The sequence below is a fragment of the Schistocerca cancellata genome, chromosome 3 (assembly GCF_023864275.1).
Source record: "Schistocerca cancellata isolate TAMUIC-IGC-003103 chromosome 3, iqSchCanc2.1, whole genome shotgun sequence".
NCBI lineage: Eukaryota > Metazoa > Arthropoda > Insecta > Orthoptera > Acrididae > Schistocerca > Schistocerca cancellata.
The window spans coordinates 299,754,272-299,767,013 of NC_064628.1; positions in this window are offsets into that span (position 1 = coordinate 299,754,272).

Below are 12,742 nucleotides of genomic sequence, written 5' to 3' on the forward strand. Positions count from 1 at the left end.
GAAACAAAAGAAAAATTCGGAGTAGGTATTAAAATCCATGGAGAAGAAATAAAAACTTTGAGGTTCGCCGATGACATTGTAATTCTGTCAGAGACAGCAAAGGACTTGGAAGAGCAGTTGAACGGAATGGATGGTGTCTTGAAGGGAGGATATAAGATGAACATCAACGAAAGCAAAACGGAAAATGGAATGTAGTCGAATTAAGTGGGGTGATGCTGAGGGTATTAGATTAGGAAATGAGACACTTAAAGTAGTAAAGGAGTTTTGCTATTTGGGGAGCAAAATAACTGATGATGGTCGAAGTAGAGAGGATAAAAAATGTACACTGGCAATGGCAAGGAAAGCGTTTCTGAAGTAGAGAAATTTGTTAACATCGAGTATATATTTAAGTGTCAGGAAGTCATTTCTGAAAGTATTTGTATGGAGTGTAGCCATGTATGGAAGCGAAACATGTGCGGTAAATAGTTTGGACAAGAAGAGGATAGAAGCTTTCGAAATGTGGTGCTACAGAAGAATGCTGAAGATTAGATGGGTAGATCACGTAACTAATGAGGAAGTATTGAATAGGATTGGGGAGAAGAAAAGTTTGTGGCACAACTTGACCAGAAGAAGGGGTCGGTTGGTAGGACGTGTTCTGAGGCATCAAGGAATCACCAATTTAGTATTGGAGGGCAGTGTGGAGGGTAAAAATCGTAGGGGGAGACCAAGAGATGAATACACTAAGCAGATTCAGAAAGATGTAGGTTGCAGTAGGTACTGGGAGATGAAGAAGCTTGCACAGGATAGAGTAGCATGGAGAGCTGCATCAAACCAGTCTCAGGACTGAAGACCACAACAACAACAACATAGTGTATATATCTCTAAATTCATCCTCGCAAGTAAATGTTATTCAAGATAGCACTGTGACTCTGATGCCTCCGGGCATTACTCTGGACCACTCTCCCTCATTCTGCGCTTGGCCTCATGCTTACAAAGAGACACCAGCTTCCTGACTCATAGCACTTGTGTAGGAATTGGCTGTCACATCAAGACTTCGGTTTCAGTGGAACTACATCTGCAGCAATTACCATCATCTGGGATTAGTGGCACGATGTGGTGGGATGAGAGAAGATTTCCTTTTTAGATGGCCTTTTCAGTGTATGTGCATAACTGTTTGGCTCATGTCGAGCCACAGAGACATCAATAGTACCTTGAAAGTGTTATTTGCTAAACCGCAGGAACCTGCAGCCTTATCATTGTTTAGAGGGACCGTCAGGAAAAAGTATTTAACGCAAGTGCAATGTAAATTTTGTAATCTGTCAGGGCATGAACTGCCATGTACCAAGGCTGTGATAGTCACATGTAATACTGTTAGACGATGTGGGCATATGCCACAGGGTTGTTCTGTGTCCACTTGGGCGATGATAAGGCGAACGAATTGGTGCATACTTATTTTTGTCTGGTTTATTCTTTCGCCCCTACTGTTCAATCCCAACATCGAAGAATCAATGATGGAGAGGGTTTAAAAGTCACGGTGAAAGGATATCGAAGATAAAATTCGCTGAGAAATTGCTGTCCTCAGTAAAAGAAGAATTGCGGGATGTGTTCCCAGTGGTCAGCGTAGATGACTGCTACGCAGAGGACCAGCAAGCGAGTCCAGGTGCTACCACGGATTATTCCGTGGTGGGAAGGCTGGAGAGGGGGCCACTCAACCTCCTGACGCCTGTTGACGTATTACTTGACGTAGCGGTAGGGGCTCCAGGTTTGCAAACCTGAGCGACGTGCCCTCCACACTGCCTTCAAGTACGCCACAGGCTGACGGAGGTGGGTCGGGTCAGAGTAGCCCGTCTCTGTTCCGAACGGCGGAGTTTTTTTATTATTTGAACGCAATGGTCTAATGAGCACACACTGAGAGTAAACGGAAAAAAAGACGAAAGTCATTGAGCCGTGCGCGACTCGTGTTCGTGCCGTTTATTACTTGACATCTTGTCTTTGCGGTACCGCCGTCCCGTTTCTTATGCGATTTACTGGCGTCACTAAGTTGCTGGCCTGCCTGCCCGTAAGTGGCAGCAGAAGCGCCATCGATAAGAGCACTGCCGTACTATCTTTGGAGCGACCGCTAGTATTTCCGGGTCGTCGTGTGTCGGGAGTTCAGTCGGGATGGAGCTCCAGTAAGGTCTGCACAGCCAGTACTCGAACGACCGCTGGAGACACACATCCACTGTCCGACGGAAGGAGACTTGAGCGGGACGACCGTTGGTTGGTCGTTCGGTCGGTCGTCTCATCGGGCGACGTGTATTTGATCTTCCGATCGCTTCTGGGCCCCTTCAGTTGATCATCTTGCGGGACTTCGGTCGGTTCCTTCCTTGTGCAGAGAAGTCGGGTGCCCAATGGGACGGTGTTCCCTCTGCATGGTTGGGTCCGAGCCAGTGTCTCCGGGTCATCGTGTAGCCGAGTTGCGAGCATCAAGTTGCGACATCAAGGGAGTCGGGACGGATCAGCAGTGAAGTACGGACAGCGAGTACTCGCCCGACCGTGTCCGGGCCCCTTCAGTTGGTCATCTTGCGGGACATGGGTCAGTTCCTTGCTTGTGCAGAGACGTCGGGTGGCAATGGCCAAGTGATCCCTCTGCATGGTTGGGTTCGAGCCAGTGTCTCTGGATCGACGTGCGTCCGAAGGGAGTCGGGACGGAGCAACAGTGAGGTCCGGGCAGCCATGGCTCGCCCGACCGTTGCCGACACACATGACTTGAGTGAGGATGGCCTTGATTGGTCGTTCAGTCGATCGTCTCGTCGGACGACGTGTATTTGGACGCCGTCCGCTTATGGATTCTCCGTGTGTGTAGATTTGTGATTCGTCATTGTTGTTCCACAGTCACTGATGTTCGTATTCTCGTCCTCGGCCGATATTTTCCACCGTTGTGCTGTTGGTCGGACGGAAGGGAATTGGTTAAAGTTTTGGTCGGGCCTTGGGCCGTCCCTAGTTTGGGTTGCTATCCGATTACCTAACTTCAACTCTTGGCTGCCTGTCTCACCTCACCTTACGTTTGAGCTACCTTCCCAGGCCGACCCTTGGAACACTTCCAAGCACCACTTGTTCTGCTTGTTTTAAATTATGATTTTCATTTTAGTTGAAGTATTGTGAGAGGCCTTTGGCCTTGTATTAATTCAGTTTTTTAAAAATTTTATATTAAGACCTTCAGGCGTGTTAAAATAAAATTTTGGGCATTGATTGTTTAAAAAGATTTTATTCTTAGAAATTGCTCTATCTGAAATTGTTGTAATCCAGGCCCTACGCCGTTAGTTCTTCTATGAGTTGTGTGTGGCCTTCAGCCGAGGGTTTGCGTGAACCCCTTAATAAGGCCTTCAGCCGTGTGTATTCTCTAAAGGAAATTTTCTTTATAGAAGCAAAGGGTTTATTCTAAATTATTTATCTGACTTGTTTTTCAGGTCTTCAGCTGTTGTTTCAAATTTGTTTGTCGCCTTCAGCCGTGCAATAAGTTAATCAGGTTTCAGCCATTCTTGTGTTTGTTTGTGGTTTTGGGATTTCAGCCCAGAAAGCATCTCAAGTTTTCTTTAACTAGGCCTTCAGCCGTATTGTTTAATTGTGGTCTTTTAAGACAATGTGGTAAATAAGTGGTTCGTAGAAGAATAAAGTTGTGTGTTTGATTGTGAAACTCACAGTAACTGTTTACAGCCCCATCCGCAACCTTAACCTTATCCTGTGCGCTCTCTGACTACCTACCAATCAGGTCTCAGTCATGAGGAGCACCAGAAAAGAGATTAGTGAATTGATATCAAAACTGGGGATCACGACGTGAAGGAATTCTAGTATCTTGGAAGTAAAATAAAATATTTGCCTCATATTCCTAACCCATTTAACGGTATAAGGCGGAGGATGCCACAGACTGATCGCCCCTTCCCTGCTCATAATCGTAAATGGCGGATAGGAAGAATAATTGTCGGTAAGCTTCCGTATAAGCTTTAATGTCCCGAATTTTCTCGCTGTGGTCATTTCGTGAGCTGTGAGTGGGATGAAGTAATATTTTGTCCGGCTCTTCTCGGAAGCTGCTCATTTGAAATTTTAATAGTAGGCCTCTCCATGACGCACAACGCCTCTTGTAACATCTGCTGTTGGGAGTTCCTCAAGAATCTGTGTAACGCTCTCGCGACGGCTAAACGGACTTTTGGCGAGACGAACTGCCGTTCGTTCGATCTTATCTATCCGTTTGTAAGCAAATGGGGTACGGTGGGGTTACGGTTCCGTCTGTGTTTTTACTAACCGTACCCACTCACCTCGTAAATCCAATCGTCATTCGCTTCTTCCCTTGCAGTGTAGGAGCAGCAGCTTGAGTATTGCTGTAATAAATAACTAACAAGGGGAATAAAGGAGTGCCAACTACCAAAATTTAAGTTTCAGCCTAGTATAATCCATTGATGTATTTTTTAACCCTTGCACTACACAGGGCTGCACTATTACACGCTTCACAAAGTAACAAATATGTTGATACACTGATACATACAGTAACACTAAATAACTAACAAGGGAAATAAAGGAGTGCCAATTACCGAAATTTAAGTTTCAGCTTAGTCTAATCCATTGATATATTTTTTAACACTTGCGCTACACAGGGCTGCACTGTTACACGCTTCACAAAGTAAGAAATATGTTGATACACTGATACATACAGTAACACTACACCACAATACATCATCCCACACTGCAATCCAGATGCGGTGCTCGTGGCAACATAGGTAATCCAAGTTTCATTTACCGGTGCGGATGAGATGCTTGCGGGCATCTAATCATGTTCTCGCGATTGTTCTCGTGGTTTTGACTTCGCGAACCGCGGATTACGTTTCGTGAGGTACACGAATGATTACACAGCATCAAACACCTTTATAGCCACAAAATTTTCTTGTTGTCTTAGTCTGATTTCTTAACATCTTCACACCAAACACACGGTTAAACGGTTAAACACCTCCACGTAACTCCCTCCTCGTTCTGGCGCGGAAAAAAAAAAACAAAACAAAAAAAACGAAGAAGCGACCCTAGCGCTTTCATCATAATCAATATCAGCACTACTCGATACATGCTTACACCTTCTATCAGTCCGGCGTGGTAAAGGTCCCTGATTGATAAACAATCCTCAAGAATCACTCGATCAAGTGCCTTGTAAGGCACTTCCTTCGAGGATGATTTACGTTTAGTTAACTGGCGACTATTCACAACTATTGACTTTGGTGTGTAGAATGTGTGAGTCTGGTGATACACCATCTGACGTTGAGAGAAACATCATCCACACATTTCTGAAGATTGCAAGAGCCGACAAGTGCGAGAATTGTCGCAAGATCAGCTTAACAGCTCATACATCCAAGTTGCTGACAAAAGTAATATACAGAAGAATGGAAAAGAAAATTTATGATGCGTTAGATGACGATCAGTTTGCGTTCAGGAAAGGAAAACGCACCAGAGAGGCAATTCTGCGTTGCGGTTGATAATGCAAGTAAGGCCGAAGAAAAATCAAGACACGTTTTTAGGATTTGTCGATCTGTAAAAAGCCTTCTACCGTGTAAAATGATGCAAGATGTTCGAAATTCTGAGAAAAATAGGGGTAACCTATAGGGAAAGACGTGTAATATACAATATATACAAGAGCCAAGAGGGAACAACAAGAGAGGACGACCAAGAAGGAAGTGCTCTGATTAAAAAGATTGTAAGACATGGATGTAGTCTTTCACCCCTCCTGTTCAAGGTATATATGGAAGAAGCAATGATGGAAATCAAAGAAATGTTCAGAAGTGGGACTAATAAATCCGTCAGAAGATAAAAAAACTGCAAAATGATTTAGAAAAGATCTGAATGGTGCGAAAATTGCCAGTTGACCCTAAATAACGAAATCTGTGAGGTGATCCACATGAGTGCTAAAAGGAATCCGTTAAACTTCGGTTACAAGATAAATCAGTCAAATGTAAAGGCCGTAAATACAACTTAATACCTAGGAATTACAATTACGACCGAGCGAGATGGCGCAGTGGTTAGACACTGGACTCGCATTCGGGAGGACGACGGTTCAATCCCGCGTCCGGCCATCCTGATTTAGGTTTTCCGTGATTTCCCTAAATCACTCCAGGCAAATGCCGGGACGGTTCTTCTGAAAGGGCACGGCCGACTTCCTTCCCTAATCCGATGAGACCGATGACCACGCTGTCTGGTCTCCTTCCCCAAAAAACCAACCAACCAATTACAATTACGAACAAAATTAAATTGGAAGGAACACATAGAAAATGTTGTGGGGAAGGCTAACCAAAGACTGCGTTTTATTGGCAGGACACTTAGAAAATGTAACAGATCTACTAAGGAGACTGCCTACACTACGCTTGTCTGCCGTCTTTTGGAATACTGCTGCGTGGTGTGGGATCTTTACCAGATATGACTGACAGAGTACATCGAAAAAGTTCACAGAAGGGCACCACGTTTTGTATTATCGCGAAATATGGGAGAAAGTGTCACAGAAATGATACAGGATTTGGGCTGGACTTCATTGAAAGAAAGGCGTTTTTCGTTGCGACGGAATCTTTTCATGAAATTCCAATCACCAACTTTCTCCTCCGAATGCGAAAATATTTTGTGGACACAGACTTACATAGGGAGAATCAATCACCACGATAAAATAAGGGAAACCAGGGCTCGGACGGAAAGATATAGGTGTTCGTTCTTTTCCACGCCCTATGCCAGTTTGGAATTATAGAGAATTGTGAAGGTGGTTCGATGATCCCTCTGCCAGGCACTTAAATGTGATTTGCAGAGTATCATGTAGATGTAGATGAATCAGAGGATCTGATGAATGAAACGAACAGTTTAACGAGTACAAAATATGGATTAAGAATAAATTGAAGAAAGATGAAAGTAATGAGAAGTAAGAGAAATCAGAACACTGATAAATTAAACATCAGGGTCGGTTATCACGAAGTTAAGGTATTCTGCTACCTAGGCAGCAAAATAACCCACAACGGACGCAGGTAGAAGGACATAAAAAGCAGTCTGCCACTGGCAGAAAAGGCATTCCTGGCCATGAGAAGTCTACTGGTATCGAATATAGAGTTCTTCTCTTGAGGAAGAAATGTACGAATGGAGCAGAGCATTGTACGGTAATGCGACGTGGACTGTGGGAAAAGTGGAAAAGAAGAGAATAGAAGCATTGGTATAGTGAGCTGTAGAAGACTGTTGAAAATTAGGTGGATTTATAATGTAAGGAATGAGAGGGTTCTGCGCAGAATCGAAGGGGAAAGGAGTCTACTGGACACACTGATAAGAAGAAGGGGCGGGATGGCAGGACATTTGCTAAGACATCAGGGTAACTTGCATGGTACTAGAGGGAGCTGCAGAGGGTGAAAACTGTAGAGGAAGACAGAAATTGAAATACATCCAGCAAATAGTTGAGGACGTTGTAAGGTGGCAATAATTTCGCACCTTACAAGCACTCATCCACATACTTTGCCGTGATCTACAAACACAATTAGGTATCATGTGATAGGTTGTACATCGTATATATGAATTTATAAAGGGGACTGTCATTGTCACGTACTTCTTATAAATAATTGTTAACGCTTATTGCATGAAAGGTGACAGAGTGTCTTTATTATAAAAACGGCGTAATAAATGATTGCTTATACTAGTAGAGGTTGGAACGCCAGTGGAAATGAAACGGCTGGCGGAACTGAAGCCCTGGGTGGAAGGCCAACACAGGTGTGTTGGTCCTGCTTAAACACAGGAAATAGCAAGACGGACGTCGTATCACCTAAGCGCTGGAGCACAATAGAGACGCGACTGGATGGTAGTGTAACCAAACCGAAGGGTTATACTTCGGAAACGCTGAAAATCATGGACGCAGGTGAGCGGCACCTCGGAAACCACGCAGGCTGGGTTATTTCGAAGGATTTTTACTCAGAAGAGTACGATTGTACGAGTATAGGTTTTCCCTCGCAAACTTTCCGCGCTGGACGACAAAAGACTAAACTATGGTTGGTCGGCGTTCGGAAGAATCTGTAGAGAGGGAGAATATTCCGTGGTTTCGGGAATATGATTCGTTTTCGGAATTACGAGGGTGGGGAGCCAAGCCTTGCTGGGAAGCCAGCTCTGGAGAGAGGAGGTCTTCCGTTTTGAGCTCCCGTGTGTGACGGTCGCTCAGTATCAGCTTCTTCTTGCTACCGATGGACTTGCTGTCTTTGCTCTAACGAGACTGTATAGTTAGAACGGTTAGGCACTGTACTGTTGTGAACTTATACGGTTCTGGACTTCGCCTCCGGACTGGAAGTCATCGTTGAGTACGAGGCGTTCAATGACTGAGAGCACTTCTTCTACCTATACTAACGTTGTGACGTTATCTGAACTCCATCCTTGTGGCTGGGAGTTCGCATTTCTCGTCTGTAGAACACAGTGAGCAGAAGACAGTATTATAGTAGTCAGAGGACTGCCTTCAGCCGTCCTACTCCTTGAAAGAGTTTATTTTATGGCTGGAGTTCTTCATTTGTCGCAGACGTGTACGAGAACCATCACTCCGACGCACCGGACGCAGTACATACGGTGATATTGCTGATTGCTTTGGCTTATTAAGGGCTATAAGGCTAAATAGCTGTGATCACGTAGGATTTATGTCCACTGACGTTGCACTCCATTGGAGATCATCTTTAAAAGTAATGTCTTCTTGTGTTTGGTACATAGATGATGTCAGTCATTTCGCGTTATTTATATTAGATCGCGCAGAAAGCAGAGCAGAGCAGAGTTGTTCAATGGATCATAATTTTAGTTAGGAAATATAAACATTTGTAATAAAAATTGTTTTTAATATACAACAAATGTATAAGCAGCAAAACGTTTATCATTTAATGTAATTAGTTCCCTTCACCATTCATTTCTGTTTAGGTTGGAAATTATATCTTAAAGAATATTAAGAGATCCTAAGATCTGCTTCAGATGGTAGTCAGACAGGGCCAAATCTTCATTTTAGCGTTTATTATTTTCCGTTGCGCAGTCATTTAACAAATGGTTCAAAAGGCTCTGAGCACTATGGGACTTAACTTCTGAGGTCATCAGTCCCCTAGAACTTAGAACTACTTAAACGTAACTAATCTAACGACATCAAACACATCCATTCCCGAGGCAGGATTCGAACCTGCGACCGTAGCGGTCCCGCGGTTCCAGACTGTAGCGCCTAGAACCGCTCGCCCACCCCGGTTGGCAGTCATTTAACACCCGCCTGCAGTAGCATCATGGAACGTAAGTCACAACTACTACTCTGGGATGAAGAGATCGATACAGGAGAGGAACCAAACCAGTCAAAAGAGCGATCATGCAAAAAAAAAAAAAAAAAAAAAAAAAGACACACGAATGAAGGATAACGTAACAGGCAGAGTAGGACACCCAAAGAGGACATTTCTGACCTAGAGAAGTGTGTTGTTATTTGAGGACGAAATTACTCAGAATGTACGTCTGGATCACATCATTGTATAGAAGCGAAACATGGTCTGTAGGGAAGCCAGATACGATGACAATCGAAGCGTTTTAAATGTGGTGCTGTAAAGGCCGTTGAAAATTAGGTTTTCCGACAACATTACGAAGGAGGTACTTCATTGGAAAACTGATGAGTCTAGGCAAATGTGGAAAACACTGACAAGAAGAAGCGACAAAATAATAGGATATGTGATATGGCATTAAGGGTAAACTTCCAACATACGTGAGGGAGCCATAGCGGTTAAAAATGGTAGTCGTTGGATGTAAGTGCTACTCTAAGATATAAAGATTAGTCAGGAGTAAAATTCGTGGCGGGTCGCATCAAACCCAGGAAAAATGGAAAAAGGGATGGTCTGACCGATCATCTCCAGGCTGGACAAAGATCCACTGAAGCCGCAAACCGGTTCTACCATTCAGAAGAGCCAATAGACCGAGACTAGACACGTGCTCTAGAATGATACACCACTGACCATTAAAATTGCTACACCAGGAAGAAATGCAGATGATAAACGGATATTCATTGGACAAATATATTATACTAGAACTGACATGTGATTACATTTTCACCTAATTTGGGTGCATAGATACTGAGAAATCAGTACCTAGAACAACCACCTCTGGCCGTAATAACGGCCTTGATACGCCTGAGCATTGAGTCAAACAGAGCTTGGTTGGCGTGTACAGGTACAGCTGCATATGCAGCTTCAACACGATACCACAGTTCATCAAGAGTAGTGACTGGAGTATTGTGACGAGCCAGTTGCTCCGCCACCATTGACCATACGTTTTCAATTGTTGAGAGATCTGGAGAATGTTCTGGCCAGGGCAGAAATCGAACATTTTCTGTATCCAGAAATGCCCGTACAGGGCCTGCAACATGCGGTCGTGCATTATCCTGCTAAAATATAGGGTTTCGCAGGGATCGAATGAAGGGTAGAGACACGGGTCGTAACACATTTGAAATGTAACGTCCACTGTTCAAAGTACCGTCAATGCGAACAAGAGGCGACCGAGACGTGTAACCAATGGCACCCCATATCGTCACGGCGGGTGATACGCCAGTATGGCGATGACGAATACACGCTTCCAATGTGCGTTTACCGCGATGTCGGCAAACACGGATGCGACCATCACGATGCTGTAAACAGAACCTGGATTCATCCGAAAAAATGACGTTTTGCCATTCGTGCACCCAGGTTCGTCGTTGAGTACACCATCGCAGGCACTCCTGTCTGTGATGCAGCGTCAAGGGTAACCGCAGCCACGGTCTCCGAGCTGATAGTCCATGCTGCTGCAAACGTCGTGCAGATGGTTGTTGTCTCGCAAACGTCCCCATCTGTTGACTCAAGGATCGAGATGTGGCTGTACGATCCGTACAGCCATGCGGTTAAGATGCCTGTCATCTCGACTGCTAGTGATACGAGGCCGTTGGGATCCAGCACGGCGTTACCCTCCTGAACCTACGGATTTCATATTCAGCTAACAGTCACTGGATCTCTACCAACGCGAGCAGCAATGTCGCGATACGATAAAGCGGAATCGCAATAGGCTAAAATCTGCCCTTTATCAAAGTCGGAAACGTGATGGTACGCATTTCTCCTCCTTACACGAGGCATCACAACAACGTTTCTCCAGGCAACGCCGGTCAACTGCTGTTTGTGTATGAGAAATCGGTCGGAAACTTTCCTCATGTCAGCACGTTGTAGGTGTCGCCACCGGCGCCAATCTTGTGTGAATGCTCTGAAAAGCTAATCATTTGCATATCACAGTATCTTCTTGCTGTCTGTTAAATTCCGCGTCTGTTGCACGTCATCTTCGAGATGTAGCAATTTTGATGGCCAGTAGAGTATATTGCAGTGTGGCTTGACTGACTCGGTTTGTCGTTGCAACGAGCAGGGACTATGCTTGTTTTATAGAGAAATCCACTGTGGCGATAAATTTTGATTCCAAGTACTGTGCAAAACAGCGTAAGCGTCTACACTATACATCGGAACAACTTGGCGGCCCCTGACGGGGCTACGGTCTACTATACTCGCGTTTCGCGGTACGCCTTTCAGCAAGTGTGTCGCACTTCAGTTGGCCGCTCGCGGTAGCGGTGTGCGCTCGTAAATGAGTAGCAGCTTCCGCGTCACGTGTGGGACAGCAGCTGTCGGTCGTCGGATCGGCAACAGCAGCAACACCAGCCGCCGCGCCGCCGCGGCCGGTGAATGGAGTTCAGTGACTGCGGCTTCGCCATTCATGGCAACCCGCCCTGCCCCGGTAGGCAGAGCCCAGGCAGGCAGAGCGCGGCCCCAGCGCCGGCAGGAGCAGCGGCAGACGAGGCGGCGGCGGCCACTTCGCGAGAAATCCGCCCGCAGTCGGGCCGCCGCCGCTGGCGCCGCGCGGAGCCCCACACTGCTTCCTCTTCCTGTTGCCTAACCCGCCTCTGGCTCGCGGCGCTGTCCAGAGGACGGTACGTGGGGGTCATGCCTACCACCCTCCCCAAAAAAATCAGTTTAGCGAAAATATCTGCATTTGTACAAACACGCACAGAGTGTGCCGAAATTGTTCGTTAAGACTAACGCAGCTGCTAGAGAATATCAAAACAAATATACACTACTGGCCATTAAAATTGCTACAACACGAAGATGACGTGCTACAGACGCGAAATTTATCCGACAGCAACAAGATGCTGTGATATGCAAACGATTAGCTTTTCAGAGCATTCGCACAAGGCTGGCGCCGGTGGCGACACCTACAACGTGCTGACATGAGGGAAGTTTCCAACCGATTTCTCATACACAAACAGCAATTCACCGGCGTTGCCGATGAAAAGTTCCTGTGATGCCTCTTGAAAGAAGGAGAAATGTGTACCATTTCGTTTCCGACTTTGATAAAGGTCGGATTGTAGCATATTGCGATTGCGGTTTATCGTATCGCGACATTTCTATCCGCGTCGGTCGAGATCCAATGACTCTTAGGAGAATAAGTAATCGATGGATTCAGGAGGGTAATACGGAACGCCGTGCTGGATCCCAACAGCCTCGTATTACTAGCAATAGAGATGACATGCGTCTTATCCGCATGGCTGTAACGGATCGTGCAGCCACGTCTCGATCCCTGAGTCAACAGATGGGGACGTTTGCGAGACAACAACCAACTGCACGAACAGTTTGACGACGTTTGCAGCAGCATGGACTGTCAGCTCGGAGACAATGGCTGCGGTTACCCTTGACGCTGCATCACAGACAGGTGCGCCTGCGATGGTGTA